Genomic DNA, 12,778 nt, shown 5'->3' with positions numbered 1-12,778 from the left:
GTTGAATTACTATAACACAAAAATCAATGCACATTGTCAATAATGTTTTTGTTCTTACACTCAAATCAATGCACATTAGTAATCCAATCACTTTAAATTAATGTACCATCATACATTGAGTTACATAAAATAAGAAATCATCATCTACATTCAAATCAATGCATCTAATGCAAGCAATCAAATAAGATCAGAAAGCATCTACACTGAAATCAATGAATATAATGCAAGTAATCAAATAAGATTAGAAATCAACATCTACACTAAAATCAATGCATCTAGTCCAAGCAATCAAATACGATTAAAAATCAACATCGAGATTGAAATTAATTCATCTAGTGTGAGCAATCAAATAGGATTAGAAATTACCATCTACACTAAAATCAATGGATCTAGTGCAAGCAATCAAATAGGATTATAAATCAACATCTACACCAAAATCAATGCATCTAGTGCAAGCAATCAAATAGGATTATAAATCACCATCGACACCAAAATAAATGCATCTAGTGCAAGCAATCAAATAGGATTAGAAATCAACATCTACGTCGAAATCAATATGTCTAGTACAAGCAATCAAATAGAATCATAAAACATCTACACTAAAATCAATGCATCTAGTGCAAACAATAAAATAGGATTAGAAATCAACATCTACATCAAAACCAATGCATCAAGTGCAAATAATCAAATAATATTATAAATCGACATCTACATTGAAATAAATCCATCTAGTGAAAACAATCAAATATCATTAGAAATCAACATCTACACTGAAATTGATGCATCTAGTGCAAGAAATCAAATAGGATTTGGAATCACCATCTACACTGAATTCAATGCATTTAGTGCAATAAATTTTCTTCCCTCCCTTCCCCCTTGTCTATATCAATATCTCCCTCTATATATCCTTCTTTGTCTCTTTATCTCACCCAAAAGCATACACACACTCTCTCCATCTCTTCCTTGTCACGCCCTCTCTCTCTCTCTCTCTCCACTATTATCTCTATATGTCTTTCTTCTTCCCTCCCTCTCTCCTCCTCTCTCTCATTTCATCTCTCTCCCTTTATCTCCTACCTCCCTCTCTCTCCCCCCATCTCTCTCTCTCTCTTCCCTCCAACCCTGTCACTATATCCATGCCTCTCTCCTTCTCTCTCTCCTGCTCTTTCGCCCCACCATATTTGTGTTCTCTCTCTCTCTCTCTCTCTCTCTCTCTCTTACCCTTCTCTCCCTCTCTCACTCCTCTCCTTCTCTCTCTCTCATCATTCCTTCTCTCCCCTCTCCTTCAGTTTATCTCCTTCAGTGCAAGCAATCAAATAGGATTAGAAAATACCATCTACACTGAAATCAATGCATATAGTGCAAGAATTCTTATTCCCTTTCTCCCCCCTCCATATATATATATATATATATATATATATATATATATATATATATATATATATATATATATATCCCTCCATCTGTCCTTATTTGTCTATCTATCTCACCTCGCCCACACCCCCCACCGCCACAAAAACACATGCTTTCTATCTCCATATCTATGTATCTATCCCTATCTCTATCTCTTTCTTCTTGCCTCTCTCCACCTTCCATTTATCTCTCTCTCTCTCTCTCTCTCTCTCTTTTGTCTCTCTGTTTCACCCCCAAAACATACACACTCTTTCTCCATATTTATCTATCTCTCTTCCCTCTTCCCTCCTACTTTCCTCTTTCCCTTTCTCTCCATCTCTTGTACCACTCCCTCTCTCTCTCCACCTTTCTTTCTCTCTGTATTTATTCTTACCGCCCTCTCTCTCTCCTTCTCTCTCTCACATCCTTGCTCTCTTCCTTCCTCTCTCTCCTTTTCTCTCCCACCTCCTTCTGTCTCTCCCCCTCATCTCTCTCTCTCTCTCTCAAACTTTGTCACTATCTCTCCTTCTCTCCCCCTCTTCTCTCTATCTCACCCCCAAATTTATACACTCTCTCCTCATCTCTCCCTTGTCACTCCCCCCCCTCTCTCTTTCTCGCTCCACTTTTCTCTCTCTATGTGGTTTTTCTTCCCTCTCTCTCTCCTTCCAACTCCATTTCTCTATCCCTCCCTCTCTCCTCCTCTCTCCTCCTTCCTCTCTCTCCCTTTCTCTTCCTTCCTCTCACTCCCTCTATCTCTCCACCTCTATCACTCTATGTCTTTGTTCTTCTGTCCCATATATATAGAGTTAATATATATCATGATATATTAATATATATTATAATATAACAAATTTAATATTATATTAAATTTAATATTGTATTAATCCTAAGTTATAGAATTTATAATATTAATATTAATATTAATATTTGATTTAATAATAATAATAACATTTCAATATTAATATTAGATTTAATAATATTTTTTACATGACATGATAACAAAATTTTCAAATATTACACGTGGAAATATTTATATCTTTAGAAATTTTAATATATCCAAAAGATATGGTTTTACTTTTAGACATTCATTTTACAAATATTTAAATAAAATAAATATTAAAAGATTTTGGAGCAAGATTTTAGATTTTTAAATTTTTTTATTTTGGCTGACATTAAAAAAATTTCAACTTTGATGACTAAAGGATATTCTTACACATCATACTGAGTTGTAGAATAAGCCTCTCGACATAATAACCAAATTACTTTGGCTCTCTGAACATAATAACTAAATTACTTTTAATATTCCTATATAGAATAAAATACACTACCCTTCCTAACTCCCTATGACTCTTTAAATCTTAGTTTATTTTCGTTATTATAATTTTGTTTACAAAAATTAACCATGTAAATCGAGACAAAACAAGTGCAAAGGGAGAAAATGTGTAATTATTAATCTCATAGAAAATGGAGAGAGAGAATTATTGGGTTACCTCTTGAGTATTAAAGATGGATCAAATTTAAAGGGAAAGGTTATATTTCATTTTAATAAGTTATTATTAATATATTATGGTTTTTCTAGGTTAAGGATTTAAATTAAATTATTTTGTTTATTTGAAAAGGAAAAAAAAATTGATAGTAATAATTATTTTATCTTATAAAATGTTTTAAAATTATTTTTATTTGGTTAAGAGCTAGGTTTCTTTGGACTTAAGGAAACAGGGTAATGGCCTAGGGCTTGAAGAAATAGGTTAATTGGCTCAAAGGATCATCACATTTGTCTGAATATGCATAAGGGTAGATCTCAGTGAAATTTTACCAACCAAAATTTTCTTATGCACGGGGGAAAATAATTTCATCAACCCATAAACTATAAAAACACTTCTTTCAAGTATAAAACCTGTCAACAACCAAGGTACCTTCAGAATTCATGTCCTTCAAAAAAAATGTATAGCTTCCCAGAACCAAAAGAACATGATCATGAACGAATGACTCAAATACTACTTCAGGCTCTAAGACTTCTAGAAATCATAAGAAAGATTGTGCTCAACAAAAGAAGTCGTCTTCCAACATCGCAGCCTCTCCGAACTTGGTTCAACACCCAGGACCCTGGTGGAAAAGGTGAATGATAAGGATACATAAATGATACCCTGGTGGAAAAGGTGAATGATAAGAATACATAGATGATAGTGCCGACAACTAGTGATGATGATGAGTTTGAACACTCAAAAAGCTAAAAAGAAACAACAATGAGTGTAGATTCGACAACTTGAGTGGTTTTTCAAATTTTTGAAGATAACAACTCCACCTTCAATTATGACTGATAACTTTATAGGTGGGATTGATGTAAGAAAAAGAAAGAGTCAAAAAGAAAAACCCATAAATAAGCTAGTATGTAAAACCAAAAGTGTAATTTTTTTTTAATTAATATACTGGTAATCGGATGTAAAATGGTTTTTTTTTTCAATAAAAATAAATTTAAAAAAAAAATGGCTTCGTTCTCGTTGTAAAAACACTTAAATTAAAACCACCTCAGGGAAGGAATTTGAATCTGGGAAATAAAAATAAATTAAAAAAAAAAATGGCTTCGTCCTCGTTGTAAAAACACTTAAATTAAAACCACCTCAAGGAAGGAATTTGAATCTGGGAAATTGTAGACAACGCATCATCGGGGGTCGTGCGCAACTGGGGCGAATATGGAGTTTCCTCCAAATGAATAATTTTAAGATAACACAACTGTGGACTCAGATGATGCAACCTGTTTCAGCGTCGAGGTATCGAAACTGAAATAAGGAGCAAACTTAGAAATCTCCATTTCGTGCATCAATTCATCACTGCCCATGTCGTACCATTGTTGTTCATCTCTCTTAATTATCATAACTGAATTATTGTCACCATTCCAATGTGGGATTAAGTGCGCTATTCTTCCCGACTCACTTTGATGGTATCCCTATGCACATGAATGAACGAATTCATGGTACTTCTTGTTTTAGTTTATTTCTTACAGTGAGTTGAAAAACAACATCAAATTACCAGAAATGAGAGTGGGTTTTGATCGCTTGAATTATAGGTTAGTTGTTTATTAAGTTATCCTATCATTTTGTTCTTGGTAAGAAAAGGGAAAGCAAAAGACGAGACATTTCTGACCATCACTACGGAGAAGCATCACCATGTATTACTTGAGTGAGACCCTTGGTTCAAGAATAGATCAACCAATACATATTAGCATTCATAGACCATAATTTTATCGTGTATTTTATTAGAATAAATTTATGTATAGAAATATAACAAAATATTTACAAGTTAATAATAAGGAACACACTCATAAATTTTTATAGTTTTTAAATGACTAAATTTTAAATATTTTTTTTTTAAAATATTTAAAGAAATACATATACCTTTTTATATGCGAAGGTGGTAAACCTTATGGTGTTTCAAATACTTGTTGATTTTAAGAGATGACCAATTGCAAATCAAGGTGAACCTCTTGTGGGCAGTGTCAACTACTTGTATGCCATTGAATTGTGCAATAATACTCGAGTGGTCTTTTTTCAATAGCTTCTTCATAGACAATTGGATGCTAGCACAACATATTGCCCCCAAATTGATGTTCAAACTAAATCTCTCAACAAGTTATTGGAAGCATATTATTGATACTTTACTTTAGAACACCATTCTTAATGGGTAAAGTGGTTTCCTTTGCAATACTGGTGTTAAAATATAATTTATCATGGTGCTACTAAAAGGACTCCCCTCGAGGTTTTTTATTGTCAAAATCCCTCATCAATGCTATCCTACTTACCATTAGATTCTAAGGTGAAGGAGATACACAAAGCTCTCATGGCTTGAGCCAACATTCTTTGCACTCTCAAGGATAATCTCATAATGACTTGAATATGGATGAAGTGGGATGTTGATCAACATCATTCCCAAATTCCATTTTTCAATAAGGGGATAAGGTATTCCTCCATATGTAGCCTTATAAGAAAACCTCACTTAAGGAAAACCACTTCTAGAATATTGCTTCCAATATTTATGGCCTCTATAAAGTTGTAAAATGTATTGGACTATTGGTTTAAAATTGGGGCTTCCTAGCCACTCTAAAATTTAGCCCAAATTTTGGTCTCTTTCTTAAAGAAAGTGGTCAGGTTTAATTTCCACATTCAAGCTAGCGTTCCATAACTAGATGTAGAAGGTGTCATTTAATTGTAGCATGTGGCCTTCCTCAACAAAAGAGAGTGTTGTCTCCACCAACACACTATCCAAGAGCTATTGATATGGTTTTTTCATCTTTGACCTTAAGTACAATGTTTCTTCATGGGGGGGAGGGGTCATGTTAGGGTCCTACTTTAATCCCCTTGAGTACATATATAGGTTGTTATGTATTGAAGCCATCTCTAGTAATAAGGTTGATGTAGTATATATAGTGTAAAAAGAATAATTGTAAGAAGGCTTACTAAAAAGTTCTATCTACAAAAAGAAGAATAATAGACACTCTCGTTTCTACAATGTGATCCTCACTTCACCCTATATTTTTTCATGATGGATTCTTCAAAGGGGGCTCCTCCCCCTCCCCATGATGAGGTTGCTACATTTTAGGTCCTCATGGATGCACTTTCCTTGAAACCTAGGAGCAAGGATGCATAATCAAAGTCCGTGCAAAAGTCTGAAGCTATACCCTCGATGGTTTGCAAAACAACTTTGGCCTTCTCTAACCATGCCCTTATGGAAAAGTTCACAGGGATGTGGCCTTCTCCTTGTTGAAAATAGCAACAAGAAATGTTAAAAATAGCATCAAGAAAAATCCTAACTTACTTTTTCCTTGAGACATCGTTTTGCATTAACACAACGAGGGCACTTGCATCTTAATGGTTTGCTAAACTAATAGCAAGGTATGGGTTTGGGCATGAAGGATAGTAATTTAGAGTTATTAGTTTGGCTACATTTGCCAATACTTATGTCCAAGTAATCAGAATCTAGCTCTAGAGCTTCTGAAATTGCAACCCACAACCTTAATATCAATGCTCTCATTTCACCAGTGTCCTTGCTTGCAATATCTGTGTAACAAAGACTCAAGGCGAACAAGTTACACATTTGCATAGTGGGTTAAGATTTATCAATTCTAGTGTTATGCCTTAGATATTTATAATAAATAAAATTCCGCTGATTACCTCTGAGTTACTGGATTTTTAGGCCAAGAATTGTTGAATTCCTCCAAAGGATGGGAAGGCTGTGTGAAATAGTTGATCTAGTGGAGAACCTTGTCTTTGTTGTGATTGAAGCTTGTAGAAAACCAAATAAGTTGGTTTATGTCCTCTGAGTAGAGGCATGCTCAACCTTCTGCATGCATTTCGCAGAGCTATCACACATCCACATCTGTAACGATTGAGCTTTAAATGTTGTCTTGGAGGAGCCTGTCACTGTATTGGGCTCTGTAGCCTTGATGTGGCAGCGATGCTCAAATCATCATCTAAGAAAACTAAAAATCTAAAATTAATTATGGACAATCCATGGATTCTAGAACATCATCTAGAAAAACTAGAAACCTAAAATTAATTATGGAAAATCCCTTGTCAAATTTTTTATATTACATGAATAAGACAAACCCAACCCATGGATGATAATATCACTACTATACATTGACATAAAAAAAACTCTATTTTTTTTTCTAAAGAAAAAAAACGAACTTTTTATATGAGATAGATAAAAAGTTACAAGCAGATGCAAAGCATTCAGTATGCTATAGAGATGAAACCACAACAGCCCCAGAGAAGTCAACTATCTCCTCTGTACAATCTGAGAAAAACAAAACACTGTTCCCCTGAGTCCGAACAGTTCATTCACCATTCCGGCTGATCACAACCACAGTCCTTTTTTTCCAAAAAGACCAACAGAAACGCGCTTTCTCAGTTCGAGTTTCCATTCGTGGGTCTCCTCATAGAGGAAAACAACCCACAAAGAGGAAAACAGGTTATCTTGGATAAACGCATATGCAATCAAAAATTTTAACTGTCCCGTTACAAAGACTGTATCAAACATTTTCCACAACAGCTATATACAATATTGAAAGTACCAAAAATAACTCTAATCAGCAGAAATTTTGAAATTAAACATAAGGAGGATGATTCGACACACGGATCTGTTCAAGAACTTGTTCAGTTAATTTCCAAACGCCCATAGCTTGCTGTAGACCATCTTTAGAAAGCCTGTCCGCTTCTTCATTTCGGTCCCTGTAGATATGATCAATTGAAAACACATTAAAAGAGAGTTTTAAATTGAGGATCTCTTCTAATATCGGTCTCAACATGTAATTCTAACATCTACTTTTACCATTGACCCATTTCACAACATTCAAGGAGTCCCAAAAAATCTGAATAGTGAAGATATTTCTGTGGATAAGCCAACATAGAAGAAATTTTAATGCAGAAAGTTCAGCGAAATTGTTTGATCCGGTTCCAAGGCCCACTAATGCTTTTAAAGAGTGTGAATTATTTAAGTGGATGATTATCCCTGCCCCAGTTGCGTTATTCTGAGAAGCCCCATCAAAGTAGGCCCAAGGGATCCCAGCTCTGATTTGTTCTTCCCTGCTCTGAGTCGATTTTCTTTACTCCTCTGGATCAGGGATGCTGGACAGAATGGTTGTACTCTGGATAGCAATAGATTCAGTTGAGGAAGATCTATCAGTAAAAATGCTTCTATTCCTTGCTATCCAAACCCCCCAGCAGATGATGGGCGGTAGGTTTCTCATATTCCCTTCTGAGCTAAGTCTCCACCAATTTTCCCACACTACAGATAAGATTTCCCCTTCCCAGCTTAAACTTTTCTTTAGAAACTTTTGCACCTCTTCCCATACTTTTTTTGTGAAAGGACAAAATAGAAATAGATGGGCGATGGTTTCCAAGTCACCTTTACATAAGGGGCATCTTCCCGGTCCTTGTTTATATCTAGATTGGAGGATATCCCATGTTGGAATTCTCTTTTTTAACACACACCAGAAGAATAATCTAGCTTTTTTTGGACATTTTAATTTCAGCAGAGATTTTGACCACCATTCTGGTTCTTCCCATCCTTTTTTTGACATTAAGAAATTATAGCCGACCTTTGGGGAATAGGCTCCTGAGTCTGCATGGGCCCATACCAAAATGTCTGGTCTATCCTTTAATCTTACATTGGATCTCGAAAGTTCCTGGATGTATACCTGCCATTCATTCCACCAAAGGGGTCTAAGCTCTAAATCTTCTCCAGATTTCCATGCTTGTCCCCAAATTATGGATTGACCGATTTTCTCTATTTGATTTAGAACAATGATGCCCTTAGATTCCAAGTGTCTAATCAGTCCTGGGGACAAAGCATACAATTCATTGCAACCCACCCAAGGATCCCTACCTATCCTCAAATTTTCTTCGTTTCCTACTTGCCATGCCGATCCTTGTTCTATGATTTTAAATGCCTCAGTAGTGGCTTTCCACACCACTAAAACATTCCTTCCTTTCTTATTTGGGTTACGTATCCATTCTTCCAGAGGAACAGGATCTCTGTACTTTCTCTTCACCACTCTTGTCCACAAATTCTCAGAACTGATGATCCTCCATCCGGATTTGGCTGCTAGGGAGACACTGAAATCATAGAGATTTTTTATTCCCCATCCTCCCCAATCTTTTGGCTTTGCAATTTTCTCCCAAGCAACCCAGGGAAGAACAGAGTCCTCCTTTGACCCTGACCATAAAAATCTGCTGCAAATCTTTTTTATCTTGTGAAGAATCCCTTTTGGAATCCAAGTCAAAGCTGCCCAGAACACTGGCATGGCTTGCAGTACTGAGTTCACTAGGGTCAGCCTGCCAGCTCTAGATAGCCATTTGTAACTCCAATGAGTGATTTTTGCTTCTATTTTGGCCACCAGCCAGCTCCAGTCCTGCTTATTATATGCATTCGGCTTCAGCCAGAAACCCAGGTACTTAAAAGGACTATCCAGATTATAGACCTCAAAGGGCAGAATAGAAGAGATCTGGATCTTTTCATGTCTATTGAAACCTTCCATAATTAACTGAGACTTCCTGAGGTTTATTTGCATCCCTGTGGCTTTCATGAACAGATCAAGAATGCTTTTTAGCTCTTTGATTTCATTCAAGTTCCCATTTGTAAATAATAAAATATCATCTACAAAAAGGAGGTGAGAAATGAACATATTTACAGCAAATTCCAAACCTTTAACCAAACCTATTCTTCTGGCCTCCAAGATCAGTCTGCTTAGACGCTTTGCCACTAGGAGAAATAACAATGGCGATAGAGGGCATCCCTGTCTCAGTCCTCTTTGTCCTTTGAAGAATTGCGAAGAAGCCCCATTAATTAAGACTGCAAAACTAACGCTGGTTACACATCCCATGATCCAATTTATAAACTCCATATTGAACCCCAGATGGGTCAACAACATCCTGAGATATGTCCAGCTGATCCTGTCATATGCTTTGGATAAATCAATTTTAATTACAACCCCTTTCTTATTTGATTGTCTCAAGCTGTGAATTGTCTCCTGTGCCACCCCAATGGCTTCATGGATTTGTCGACCGTCTAAGAATCCAAACTATTCACTTGATATGCATTTTGATAGGATCGGTTTTAGTCGGACAGCTATAATTTTTGCAATGATTTTATAGACACAATTGCACAAAGAAATAGGCCTGAAATCTTCAAAAGAGTCTGGATCCTCCTTTTTTGGAATAAGAGCTATAAAGGTTGCATTAAAAGGAGAATATATCTCGCCTTTCCTCCTCGATTCTTCCACCACCTCTGTTAGTTCTGCTCCAATCGAATCAAAGAAATGGTGGAAAAGCTCAATAGTCCACCCGTCCGGGCCCGGGCTTTTATCTTTTGCCATTGATTTTACAATGCTTTCCACTTCCTCCCTAGTCACTTCTCTGATTAAGTCTTCTGCTTCCTCCTCCTCCACAAACCGGGGAAAACATTGAGCTGTTCTGATTACTTCTGCTAATGTTATCCCTCCTTGTTCAGTAAACAGATTTTGAAAGTGAGTCTTCCCCATATTTGATAGAGCCTCAAAAGAGGTAGCTTCTCTGCCCTCTAGGTCCTTTAGCTTCCATATTGTGTTTGCATTTTTCCGTCCTTTTGCATAATTATGGAAAAATTTTGTATTTTCGTCCCCAGCTCTTAACCAGATCGCCCTGCTTTTTAGCCTCCATTCCTCTTCTCTGTCTAATAAAAGCTTCCCTCTGCGTTTCTCAAGCATCATAATTTTTTATTTTGACTCCTGAGTAGCATACCCATCTGCCTCTGGTTCCTCCAAAGCCCGCAATTCAACATCAATGTTGAAGAGTTCCTCATTTTGCTTTTGCTTTCTATCTTTTGCCCATTCCATGGTAGCTTTTTTGAGTCTTTTTAAATTTTCCATAAAGAGGGCCCCTTTGTTCTCCAAGGCAGTTCTGTCCGAGTGTCTCCAAGTGTCCCTGAAAAGTTTATTGAATGATTCCTCTTGTAGCCAGGAAGCATTGAATTTGAAAGGGGTCGCTGGCTTAATGGGGGGTTTTGATAATTCCATTAGGATAGGGAAATGATCTGAATTCCCCCCTTCTCCCACCCATTGTCTGATCATTGGAATTCTGGATGCCAGGTCTTCGCAAATGAGAAAACGGTCCAGTCTCTTTGCCACTCTCTCCTCCCCTGCTCTTCTATTCCTCCAGGTAGGCTTTGCTTTGATTAGATTTACATCTATCAGGTTGTGAGAGAGAAGAGCATCTGAAAAGAAATTCGATAGTGGATCTTCCCTGGCTGAGGGGCCCCAAGGTTCCGCATTCCCCAGTGAAAAGTTTAGATCTCCTCCTATGATCAAATTACTGTCTTTCAGAAGAGATTTGGATAAAAGGTCATTCCAAAAGGATTCCCTACCCTGGCATGGCCCATAGATATTTATGATTAGAAGGGGAAATCCAAACTCAGGAGAATGGATCTCAATGCCGAGCACATGATCCATTCCCCAGTGATTGATAATCTGCATCCTTCCTTCCCTAACTCCAATAGCCAAACCTCCCGAATGCCCCACAGCATCTAAAGCAAATAAAAACCATCCAGGGAGAGAGATCTTAAGGGAAGATTCCACCTCAAAACTTCTGCCAAGGGTTTCTTGGAGAAAAATGATATCCGGATTGTAACGCGAAACTAACTCCTTCAGTGCTAGTTTTTTGGGTTTACTGGCTAAACCCCTGCAATTCCAAGATAAAAGGATCATTTTAAAACATTTTCAAGGGGATTTGCTGCTCTAAGCGCCCCAGGGATAGACATTTGTTTTTCGTCCGCTACATCAAACTTCGCTTTAACCTGAGCTTTTGACAGGTTTGATTTTTTGCCTTTGGCCTTCCTTTTGAGGACTTGAGACGATGATGGGCCTAATCCACCAATCGGATCAGGAATTTCGAACTTTCTGCCTTGTTTTTTGTCGAGAGATCTTAGGTTATAATGGCACACCGGAGTAGAAAAAACAGGGCTCAATCTATTATGGGTATCATCTTCACGATTTAGGTCAATGGAAGGGATAACAGCAGTAAGGATTTCAATATTTAAAGAATCATCAATGCAACAATTTTTTAGGGGAGATCCAGATTTCAAGCAATCATCTTTAGGGTCTGAAAGCAAAGATGTATTACTTGAGTCTAGATGCATACCGTTTTGGTCTTCAACAGAGATGTCTGCAGCTTCATTTGTAGTCTCGATGGTCATTTTCTCCGTCCTGCGCTGGATCACATTTTCTTCTGGTGGTTCCTCTCCGACCTGACTATCAAGAGTTTCCTTCTGGAGATGGGTTTCTTCCATGATGATCTCCTCTGGATGATCATCAGCTGAAAAATCCTTGACTTTCTTCGCTTCCTTCTCCCGCTGCTCACCTTTTTTCTGAGTCCTCCTTCTGCGGTTACCGAACGGATAGTCCCTTGCCAAGTGCCCATATTCGTGGCATCTGTGACATCTAAAGGGTAGATGTTCATAATCCAAAGGTTGCTCGAAAACATATTCTTTATACTGCAGATTTATGGATTCCGCCAGACCTTCTTTTGGATTTAACTGGACTAATATTCTAGCCATGGCTCTTTCGTGGGTGTGAAGGAAATACATGTCTGCTTCCAGGAAGGTGCCCAGTAGGTTCCCAATGGATCTAAAGACAGATTCTACCCACAGGAAAGGAGGCAGGTCGGGTGCCCTGACCCAGACCGGAAACTCATCTACCCTCTCTCTGTTAGCATCAAATAAGGGCGACCACCTTTTGAACATGACTGGACGATTCCCGAATGCCCAATTTCTCCTTGCAACCCAATCCGCCGCTTGTTTTCAAATCTGACCATGAACCAGCCTTTCACAAGCGCTGCAATTCTAAAGGATTTTCCGGGGG

This window comes from Pinus tabuliformis, chromosome 8 (assembly GCF_031772625.1).
Source record: "Pinus tabuliformis cultivar Carrire ecotype Pingquan chromosome 8, CPIR1, whole genome shotgun sequence".
Lineage (NCBI taxonomy): Eukaryota > Viridiplantae > Streptophyta > Pinopsida > Pinales > Pinaceae > Pinus > Pinus tabuliformis.
Note: the sequence above shows the minus strand (reverse complement) of the source record.